This window comes from Lactuca serriola, chromosome 6 (assembly GCF_051521515.1).
Source record: "Lactuca serriola cultivar US96UC23 chromosome 6, Lser_US96UC23_V15, whole genome shotgun sequence".
Lineage (NCBI taxonomy): Eukaryota > Viridiplantae > Streptophyta > Magnoliopsida > Asterales > Asteraceae > Lactuca > Lactuca serriola.
This window is the reverse complement of record NC_136413.1, coordinates 22,854,008-22,866,020: the sequence shown is the minus strand read 5'-3', so window position 1 is coordinate 22,866,020 and position 12,013 is coordinate 22,854,008.

Here is a 12,013-nt window from a genome sequence, read left to right as displayed (position 1 = left end):
CAGTTTTCCTCACAGTATTTTATTTTGGTTTTGAGATACGCAACGTATGGTTTTATTATGTGATACTCAGTTTTATGATCTTTGTTATATCAAAAATGAAATTTTCGGGTCGTATTTTTGGGATGTTTCACCAGTGCTCTTCAGCATTTCTGCTTCAACAGCAATAAGCAATTCTGTTAGATCAATAAGGTTCATGTTGCAATCTATCATATAGTAGTCCTTAACAAACTGACCATATAAATCGGGAAGTGACTAAAGAACTAAGTCAACAGCCAACTTCTTTGGGAAAACGACACCTAACATTCCTAGTCTATCCACGTGCGACTTCATGTTTAGAACATGTGCACATATAGAGTTTCCATCTTTATGTTTGCATGCCAATAGGGCTTGAGTAACCTTGAACTTTTCAAGTCGACGAAAACGTAAGTCAGGGAGAATCACTGGCGGATGTGGAGGAAGAGAAGTATGATTTCCAGTTCCACCTTTGCACGAATAAGGGAATGATCATTCACCTTGATCGACACTTGGAACATCATCTTTAGAAGGAAAGCCTTTTCCAAAAGGATGAGGAAGACATTAGTTTTCAGAACCAAACATCTACAAGGGGAGAAAATTCAAGTTAGTTGATTTAAGTCCTTAATATAACACCCAAATGAAACATTAAGGCTAGGACCTAACACAATAATTCACAATTCGGAAAAGGGATGCCGTAATCCAATTGCAAATTATTTGAAGGAAGGTTAATGACAATTTACCAATTCCACCACGAAAACAAAATTTTAAACGAATCAGGTTTTAGATGAAACTCCTAGATCCTTTGATATTCATTGAACTTTTCAATGGCATGTTTAATCTCGATTATGTCCTTCAAGTTTGTGACTTGGATACCGAGGATCACAAACAAGGTGTGAATAACCATACAAATTTGCTTGGTACTCTCGATGTCATTTATCACCTAATCAATGTGCTGGTTAACCACACACGCTCCATCGATCTATGATAATTTACGAGCTACCCCTTTCCATCCTTCATTAGTCCATGTTAGTGTGTCGGTTAACCACGCATGCTGCACTAACTGGCCGATAAGGCGCAATGTGTAATTTCATGGGTTAGCATCAAATTCACATTTTCCTAAAGTAACTAAGATTGGGAATTAATAAAAGCGTTTAGTTACTTTGTAATTCATTATACTTTTAATGAGAATTTAATGTCCTATCCTACCCGTTCGGCTAACGACCCTCCACTGGTCAAGGGTGCGGTGGGTAAGAGTGGATACCCAATGGTAGTCATTTTACAAGCTGCTTCCTTAAATACCCCTTATAGACCAACTTCGTGAATGAGACCTACTAACGGTAAGACTGACCTTTTCTTATACATACATACATACACACACACACACAAACACACACACACACACACACATATATATATATATATATATATATAACTAAACCTTTAATCTTATATAGTATAAGGGTGTATTTTAAACTTGTAAAATACTATGTGGTTTAATCTTTTTAATTAATTAATCTTTTAATTTAATAAATTTAAACCTATTTATGGATTTATTCATAGTCTTTTAATTAAAACACTTAATTAATTAATTAATTAAATCCATGAGGGTGTATTTTTGAACTATTAAAAATATTAGGGTTTTACCATTTAAATTCCAAAAATTAAAATGTAACGACCCAAATTTTCAAAGAAAATTTTCATTTTTAATTAATAAAACATATTGGCATAAACCATGAAATCCCAACATAATTGTTTTCAAACCAACGATTCATTACAACTTATTTAAATCATCAGAGTGTCCCCAAAACATATTAGTGAAAGAGAGAGAGATAGAGTGTACGCCGTGTCATCACGCCTTGCCCTTGCCTTTGGGCTCGGATGTACCTGAAACACATCAACAACCTATAAGCGAAATGCTTAGTGAGTTCCCAAGAGCATATCACATAATACACATACACATATCTTGTTAGCTAATTAAAGCTACACACATATCACATAAGCCATGCATACATAAAACCTGTAAGAATGCCATGGGCTACCACACATGGTCTTTACCTAGGACTGCCATGGGCTACCCCACACGGTCTTTACCTAGGACTACCATGGGCTACCCCACATGGTCTTAAATCCAATGTCATGGGCTACCCCACATGTTCTTTACCTAGGACTGCCATGGGCTACCCCACATGGTCTTACATCCAATGCCAAGGGCTACCCCACATGGTCTTTACCTAGGACTGCCATGGGCTACCCCACATGGTCTTACATCCAATGCCACGGGCTTCCCCCGAGGTCTTCATGCAAAACACACAATCACATATCATATCAAATCACAAAATGACTAACACATATATAATAATCACATAATGGGCCGGCCTTGGTGCTTTAGAACCATGGGTATGGTGAGAAGACTCACCTCTGACTGCTGAATACAAAAGTTGCTCCCCTAACAATATGTAACCTCCCGAGATGAATAATAATATTAATCAATGTTAGGACCTTAGATTAGTCAAAGGAAAACCCAAACTCCAAACCTTTCCATGAGGCCCAATTATCCTTCCCTTGCTAATGGGCCCAAAATCCAAGTCCAAAATCACTAATTGGCGTCTTGGCCCAATAAGGCCCAACCAAAATATCCATGGCCCATAACAGATGAAATAGCCCATAATTCACAACATGCAACCAAATTCAATAACCAAATGAGGCCTAAAGGCTCAAAGGCCCAAAACAGATTCGGGCCCGACTAAGATGCATACGCTTAGCGTACTATCCTGGTACGCACAATGTACTGGGGTCTTAGGACTACGCTCAGTGTACACTGGGTTACGCCCAACGTACTACCAAATTAAGCACTTTCTACATTAAGTTCTTAATACTCGGTTCCTTTACGTCCAAAAGCCAAATCTAAGTTTGTTAAGACGTCCTAAGGCATAAAGTTGGCAACTTTATGCCTTTGCATGCCTCATATACACCCAATACCTCCATTAAGACCTTTTCAAGGTCTTTAACTCATGCATGAGGCCAAAACTCCCATCAAGACTCCATTTTTATGATACTAAAGGATCAAGGGACCTCAGATCTGTCATTCCCATCTCCAGGAGTTGCTTATCTCACAAATGGAGGTCCAAAACCAACCAAAGGGACAAAACTAGAAAACCCTAGCTAGATCTAGAGATTTAAGTTGAAAGGTGCAAGCTTTTTACCTCTAGAAGCTTTGCAAGATGACCAAAGTGCAGATTCTTGAAGCACCAACTCGTCCCAAGTTTGCTTGACCACTTCTTCATCTTGAAATGAACACAAAAAGGACCACAATGCACTCTTAAGGCTTAAAAAGCACTCATAAAGGCTATTAGGGCTTACAGGAACGTTTGAAGACGTCTTACCGTACGCCTAGCGTACCCCTGGTACGCCCCGCGTACGTCCAGCTCCTCTGCGACCATTCATATATGGTACGCTAATTGTACACATAAGTATGCCCAACGTACTTAAAGGACCAATTATGTCAAAATGTAAATTCTTGAAGGGTTTCAAGTCAAACCTGGTCTAGGGTGTTACATAAAACTTTTAATTTCAAATTCAAACTATAAAACCAAAAGGGTGTAATTTGAAACTTTTCAAAATCTAGGTTAAATATTTGAATCAAAATATTCTTATATCATCCATATTTAACCAAATCCATAAATTTTGATAAGGATATGATGAAAACAATCAGAAAAATCGATTTTAGGCAATAAAAACGAATTATGGTAATTATCCAAATCAAAATCTGATAAAAAAAATCGAAAAAAATAGGAAACTGACGAGTCAACTCGTCGAGTTAGATTCTAAACTCATCGACTTCATCTAACTCGTCGAGTTCCAGCTCTAGACAACAAAAAATTTTGATTTCTTGTTCTTTTGGCAGTTCACTCTTGAAATAATTCAATTAAAAAAACATCCCAGTATCTGATACAACTGATGAGTTATGAGCATAACTACAATCCTATGTAATCATGCAACCCTAATTGCTTTGGATCTTAGGTTTTATCTATTGAACATACAAATATGAACACCAAAGCAATAACCCTAGATCTAGCATATACAACTCGAAGTTCATATATTATTAGGGTTAGAAGATTACCTTACTTGTTATATAGCAATAACAAGAACCACCTTGACTCTTGAGAGCTTAGTGCCCTAGGTGTTGCAGCTCTAATGGAGTCACAATCACCCAATGCAAAGGAAGACTTGGAGAGATGAGGAAATTAGCTAGGGTTCTCTTAGAATAGCATAGGAATGAAACTTCCATGTAGAGGGGTTCTTTATATAGTTGTGGCTGCTAGGGTTTTTCAGGTGGAAACTCTAATCCTTGTTTAGGCTCCAAGCAACCCATGGACCTCCTTACTAGAAGGCCTTGGACGATTTCTATAGGGCCTCCCTATAGAAATTCATCTATCCCATTCCAAGGGAGTCCAGCAGCCAAGTTTGCAACTATCAATGATTTGCAAAACAGCCCCCCCCCCCCCCCCCCCCCTCATTATTAATCAGTTCTTTTAATCCCAAAATTAATATCAAATTAATTTTTGATTAATTACAAATTAATAATATGATTTCCAAATGATATATTAATCTTATAATATATTAATAAAATCATTCTGAGTACCAATTTATTATTCATATAATAAATCCTACTCTCCCTCTCAACTAGTCATCCTATGAAGTTGCATGAGTGAAGGCAACCCAAAATGACGATGCTACAAATCAAATCAAGTACATACCAATTATAGTTATGGTCTTAGACACCTAATCCAACAGAGATCTCATCAAATTTTGTCTAGTTTGTGAGATGAGTTTTCCTCACTGTACTTGCGGGTCGAAGGCACCAAGGCCAACCCTTTGGATTTGATATCTTGTTAGGTATGTTATCATGCTGTAGTAATATATCAGATCAGTATCCTAATATACAGGATGATGCTATGCTTAGTGATCTGTATATCTGGCTGACTGTTGTAGACTGTTATTATATGTTATCTGTTATATGTCCACATATTTGGTCGGTGGTTGAGGCTTTACTACTTTGTGCGTAAGCCAACTCGAAGGGCATACCAACCCGATGGTTGATTGGGCTCGAGGGTATTCCATCCCGAGGATGACAGGACCTGTTGTAGATTGGCATTCCAACCCGATGGTTGATGGGCGTAGGGTATTCCAACCCGATGACTAGACCCACAGTATATTGGCATTCCAACTTGGTGGTTGATTGGGCCTGTGGGTATTCCAACCCGATGGTTCATTGGACCCGACATGTTGTTATTGTATATGTTATTTGTTTATGTGTTGGTACTTTGGGGGATTTCACTAAGCGTTGGCTAACAGTTTTGGGTTTATGTTTCAGGTACTTCGGATGACCACGTGAAGGTGAAGGCATGATCGTACACATCCTCATGTTTATGACTTATGATTTTGGGAAACTTTGATGTTGAAAATGTTTTGAAAACTATAATTGTAAGCAATTTATGAATTTGGGTTGGTTTTAAAATTTTAAATTTCTTATGATTTTTATGGATGTTACAATTTGGGTTGTAGACTGAGGTTTAACCTCTATTTTGTCTCTAGGTAGTTCGTGAGATTGCCCTTGCAAATATTCGTGTGCGATTGTGATTATCTTTATTTTCTTTTAGGCGAGTCTTCTCACTATATTACTTATGTCATGATTCGATCCTCTATATGTTGGATGCATACGTAATACTACGGCCTGGTTATATGCTTAGCTAGACTAGTAGATTCCTTATTGCTTGATTGAATGGTGTATGTTTTGTGGGGTTGATGACAAGAAAGGCATTGTACCGTGAGTCAAAGAGGCCCAAAGATATGATGACAAGAGAGGCGTTGTGACATCAGTTAAAGAGGTCCAATTGGGATGTTAACAAGAGAGGCATTGATCGGTGAGATAAAGAGGTTCGATATTGTTATATATAGTTATTAGTGTGATGTTTGTGATATTTTTGGGAAACCCCTTAGCTTTGTGGTTACAATTGTGGATTAAATGTTTTTAGGTAGTTCTCCCGATCGTGAGAAGACTCTGGTTTGACTACCATTATGATATAATACTTTGTTTTTCATGACTCGGTTTTGATACATTTTTACACTATGTTTGTACAATGTTTTGAATTACCTTACCACTCTGATCTTTTATAAAAATGTTTTGAATAAATTACTTATCATTTTAAAAGAAAATTTTATGTTGCAAATTGGGGCGTTAAATTTAATTCGTCTAAAAATGGAACAATAACTTTCTACCTTTCTTATGGCCATATTTGATCACGAATGATCAAACTCAATTCAAAACTTTGTAATTAAGTAATATAATAATCTTATTTATTTTGACAATTCAACATATAGATCTCAACATTATTTTTGGCTTATTTCCGTTTGATATTACTATTAATTTTATATAGTTCACAATGCTAATGATCTGACTATTTGTTTTTCAAGTCCGAAATACAATAATAAGTCACAAAAATCTTATTATATAGTTCACAATGTTAATCATCTGATTGTTTGTTTTTCATGTTCGGAATACAATAATAAGTCACAAAAATCTTATAAAGATGTGGTTACCAGGAATAAAACAATGATATCCAAAGATGACTCTTTGATTTCTTTCTATCAAACCATTTGTTATTAGTGGAAGGAATTTGATAGGAATAAGAAGAGAAGAAAAGATAAATAGATGACAATAAGAAGTTTTTTTGGTGTTTATATGTTTCTTAATGGAAGGAATTTAATAGGAATGGTTTCCCTCCAAACTTTTCTTCTAACTTGGAAATATTTTTAAAGAAATGAATAAAATAATTATTTTGTCTTCATTTCCTTCCAACTTGAGAATACCAAAATACAATATTTTTTTCTTTCTTTTCTCTCATTCTTTTCTTTCCCATTAATTTATTTTCTTTGTTAAAACTCAAGAGCGGAAGTTAAGGATATGCTGATGAGGAAATTGAAATGCTTTCATTATTGAATAACTTGTAGATTATTTAGTGTAACGAGGAAATCTCCACAAGTTGTCACTTTGGCGCGGTTTTTTTGTACTTTTTTACTTTCCCATCTATAAAATCTAAGGAGAGTTTTATAGATATTATCTAGTAATTCAACCATCGGTTAACTCTGACCGGGTCGGTCTAATCTGACCTGAAACATTAACAAAAACAAAAACTACTTAACTCCCTGTGAATTGCAAAGTACATCTAATTCGCACCGTTTCACGAAACTCGTGTCTCGCATACTCGATATTTTAAGGTGCTTTTGTGGGATTTGTTCCATCCCTTAACCTTCACTAAAGTCTTTAAAGGATTAAGGCAAGAGAAGCCTTATAAACCAATTTGAATAGCTATTGCCTATTAAAATGATAGTTTGTGAACATATCATATGAATTGAGTGCTAAAAGATGATAAAAAAAATAACTAAATATATACATAGATCATCATTATGTAGAAAGTCATTATCTAGTATTATTAATAATAATAATTTTACTTTGTTTCATAATGATTTTTGTTTTATAGTGTTGTTTTTTTAATTTACAATCTACATAAATTTGTCAACTGATTTATGATTCGTTTTCTAATTCTTTTGCAAGCTAAATTAATAGTGAATGAATGCATTTTTTTTATCGTATTCAAATGTGTGACAACTGAATTAATAGTTTTAAAGATTAAAAATCAACCATCAAATTCAAATAAATAAATAAATAATTTCAACCAACATGTTTGAGTTGACCATCTTGAAATATCCATCATAAGTATATGTCCTCTTTTTCCCAGCCTTTTCCTTCCAGCATCTCGGGTTTGTTTTTTTATGCATACAAGGTGTATTATAAGAAAGAATTGTATTAACTACAAAACCTAAATTGTTTAATCTCCTTTAAAAAAAAAGTTAGGTGACTTCCACTTAAAATCAAATTGCTTTTACATCAAAAATATGAAAAGAGATAAGAATCCCAATAACCAAGTGAATACCATCCTTCTTTCCAAACATCGACCGATTCCGATTCCTCTTCCTATTAGCCAATCTTCGTTCAAGAATTTTCCTTTCTCTTCGCATGTGGCCCTTGCCGGTAGCCGGTACAGAGAAGTTGGAGCCGTAAAAAAGAGTATTTAACATCTGTTGATTATGTTCCTCATTTTGTTTCTATCGGTTTATAAATTTTTCACAATATGAAAAATAAAACAAATGTAATATAATCCATTTTTGTTTTAGGTTTTGCATGATAGAGAGTTAGTGTTCGTTTGATTCTAAAAGTAATATGTGCATGTATATTAATTTGTTTCTAGAAGATCCAAGATTAATGATAAGACTAAAAAGAATTTGAAAACCAATATTTCGAAGAATAATATTATCAACTAAAGACCTGGTTCAAGGTTTTTGGCACACAAATTGACAGTTTCGTAAAAGCCCGTGATTGATTTCGATTTATCAAAAAGTAGTGCATTTGAATAATTTGATTTCAAGGATAAATTTTATACATAAATGAAGTCATAGCATATTTTTGAATGGTTTTTTTGTTAACAGGGTTTTATATTCTAAAATGTCGTAATCTAAATGCATTCGAATACATGGGTTTGTTTGATGAATAATAAAAACACAAATTGATTTTTATAAGCGATAAAAAAGGGGAAAAAAAAATTGAATCATTTGGTTGAATGTTTTAATAGATAAGAAGCGGCACATATTATCCATTTATAACTCTTATTTTTTTATTCTTTTTTGTAAACTTTAAAAATAAAAATGTCAAAACAATTTATTTTAAATGGAAGAATCATATATACAAATGGAAATATCAATACCCTTAAAAAAATATTTATAAAAAACAACGCGTACGAGTTTGTTTATTTTTTATTTTTTTAAGTCATGAACCTCAATCGAATTCCGGGATAATGCAAACTGCAAGATAGTCGACTAAAAAGATTCCATTGATCCAGTCCCACTAACCTTATCTCATAGAAGATTCCAGTCATCCTTTGTTGGTTTTATATTTAACCAAAAGGCTTGATATTTATTGTTTAAAATTTAAAATCATTAATCACAAGTTGAGGATGAAGTTGGTTTTTGCTTATGCTACCCTACGTCACTCTCGTCGCATATGAGACAGGTATGTCAAACTATTTGATGCGGAAAATTATTGAACGGAAACGGCCAGAAGAGAGAATGTAATATATATATATATATATATATATATATATATATATATATATATATATATATATATATATATATATATATCTTTATTTCATATAATTATTCTTTAAAATATTCATGAAATACACATTTGTCAAAGGTTGCATTTTCAAATACTTACATTTAGTTTTAGGTTATTTTTAGGGTAAATTAAAAATAATCAAAAGATTTTTATTTCTTCTTTTCATTTTTGTTCTCATTTGCATTGCATCTTGATTTAGGACTCACATATAGTTTTTATTTTAATTTTAGGATTGATTGCCTTTTATGTTTTAAATTTATATGTTTTAGTTTGCTTCATGTGCTTTCATCTATTTTCATGTTTATATGTGTGGCCTTTGTTGCTAGTAGAAAATTTTGGATTGCTTTAGGAATTTACACATATAGTTGCATTACATGATAGTTTAGGGATCTAAAACGTGGACTCAGAGCACCCCCTATAATTACTTGTCTAGCTATAGCACCATATGTCCTGAACTCCAAAATGTTTTAAACCGGTGAGATTTTGAACCTCATTAGACTTGCAAATTTTATATATAGTATTTTCATTCTTTCTATATGTTTTGAACTGCCTTAGACTAGCTTTCTACAACTTGTTTTAAACTCTATTTTGAGACTAAATTGCATACCATACCAAACGTGATTAGGCAATTGTTTATTGTTTTATTTAAGACAATTAGTCTTAAGTCTTACTTTTTTACAATGAAACCCATTTGTTAACTGGTTGAGCCTTGCTATCTGTTAGGTAATAAGCTACCTGCTAGCTGGAAAGCTAATTGATAAAAATTAACGTTTGATGCAAAGTAACTGATAAGTTGGCTGGAAAAGATAAAATGATATAAAAAGGCATCTAAATTAAAATTTGACATTTTAATATTACAAGACATAAATAATACATATCATTAAATTAAAATAAATACTAAAAAATAGTTCTTTGATTTTTTATTTCAAGTGAATTTTTTTGCATCTTACCCATATCACACTATAAAACATTACAATTTTTAAATTATGTATATTCTATATAATAATATTATTTTTCCTCTGGAAAGAAAAAAAGGGATAATTACGGAATTTTGTTTTTTCTAATCAAATGATAATAAATATAAAGATTATTTTGTTAAAAAATATAATTGATATTTCATAGCTTAGTTGGTTTTTATTACATGGAGTAAAATATATAATTACTACAAAATACTTTTATAGTTTTATGAACCTCAAAAAAAAATGTACGAGGTAAAATTTAATTGCATGCCTAAACATGGTTTGACTTTGATTGATAATTAATACATGCTTAGGAATTAATATGGAAATAGATTTTAAATTATTAGTAAAGGGTACATTTGGAAAAATATAGAAAAAACTTAATAAATCGGTTGAAAAGCTACTCTAAGTACCTTTTTAAAATGCTAGCTTATAATCTACTTTTTAATTTGTTAAACATGACAATATAAAAAAACTCAAAAAATAAGTTAGCTTATAAACTAGTTATGGCGCACCAAATATAGCCTTAAGCTTTTAAGTCGTAGCCTTTTATCTATTTCAACCAAGTTGAAAACCAATTATATACATTACACACTTCCATTCTTATGTTATGACTATTAAGAGTAAAGGTTTCATTTCTTTTATGTGCATTTTTTTCTAGAAGTGTTTAGTTGCAATTTCAATAGTCAGTGTTATCATTTTATGCTCTAATTAGGCAAAAAAAATTATAGTCATTATATATAGTCTTCATGTTTATTCGAAAAATACGAACAATAGTATTCCTAATTCATGTTTGTATATGTGGAATAATTGTGTGTTGTTAATTCTGTCTATCGTTATAATGTTTGCTTTTGCTCGTTTAAAGACTTTATTAGTCACCAACCCAAAGCATCCATACCTTACTCATAACTAACATTACAACTTATAGAAGATCTTTTGATCGGTACTTGTGTATATTACTTAGTAGAAAATGAGACATTTAACAAGCTTATGATTGCTAGGGATTGGTGATTACAAAACAGTTAACAATCATATCAACAGAAGGAAAAAATAGTTTTAAATTTTAATCCTTAAAAACCATGGATCCAAATTGAACAAGCTATATCAATAATGTATTGGAAATGAGTAATGAATACTAACTCAAGATTGTAGGATTCGAGAACGGTCATCAAGAAGAAGAAGAAGAAGAAGAAGAAGAAGAAGAAGAAGAAGAAGAAGAAATGTATTGGAAATGAGTAATGAATGTTTGTTTCCACAAAACATCTATTAACTTCTTTTTTCCTTGCACATTACTCCAACATACTCCTATTTTTTCAAAAGAGAAATATAGATCAATTGCATAGACGACGCTAGGAGTCTAGCAATATGTCATTTCCCTTGAATAGTTGTGAATAGTTTGTCTCTACAAAACATCTATTAACTTCTTAATGATATTGATCTTCTCCTAATATATCTCTTCATGATGATATCATGAAGTATGATTCATATACGTACTCAACATTTTGGTTACTTGATATTTAAATGAATAATCGCAAAATAATCATCTAGGTATGATCATACATAAATATAGGTTTTGACTAATTCATTACTATTCAAGGATAAAAATGCTAACATAGAGCACATTGATGTGATGAAATTAATATCACAAATTACATTAATTCATACAGAAAACATAGTTGGCTATGGCTACAATATATAAATACCAAAATTACCTAACAAGTAATAAAATTTGCTTGCATGGCTAGTCCCAATGTCGTCATCATTAGCTATGTTCTATGACGTGTTATTAATAGACTAACTTTAC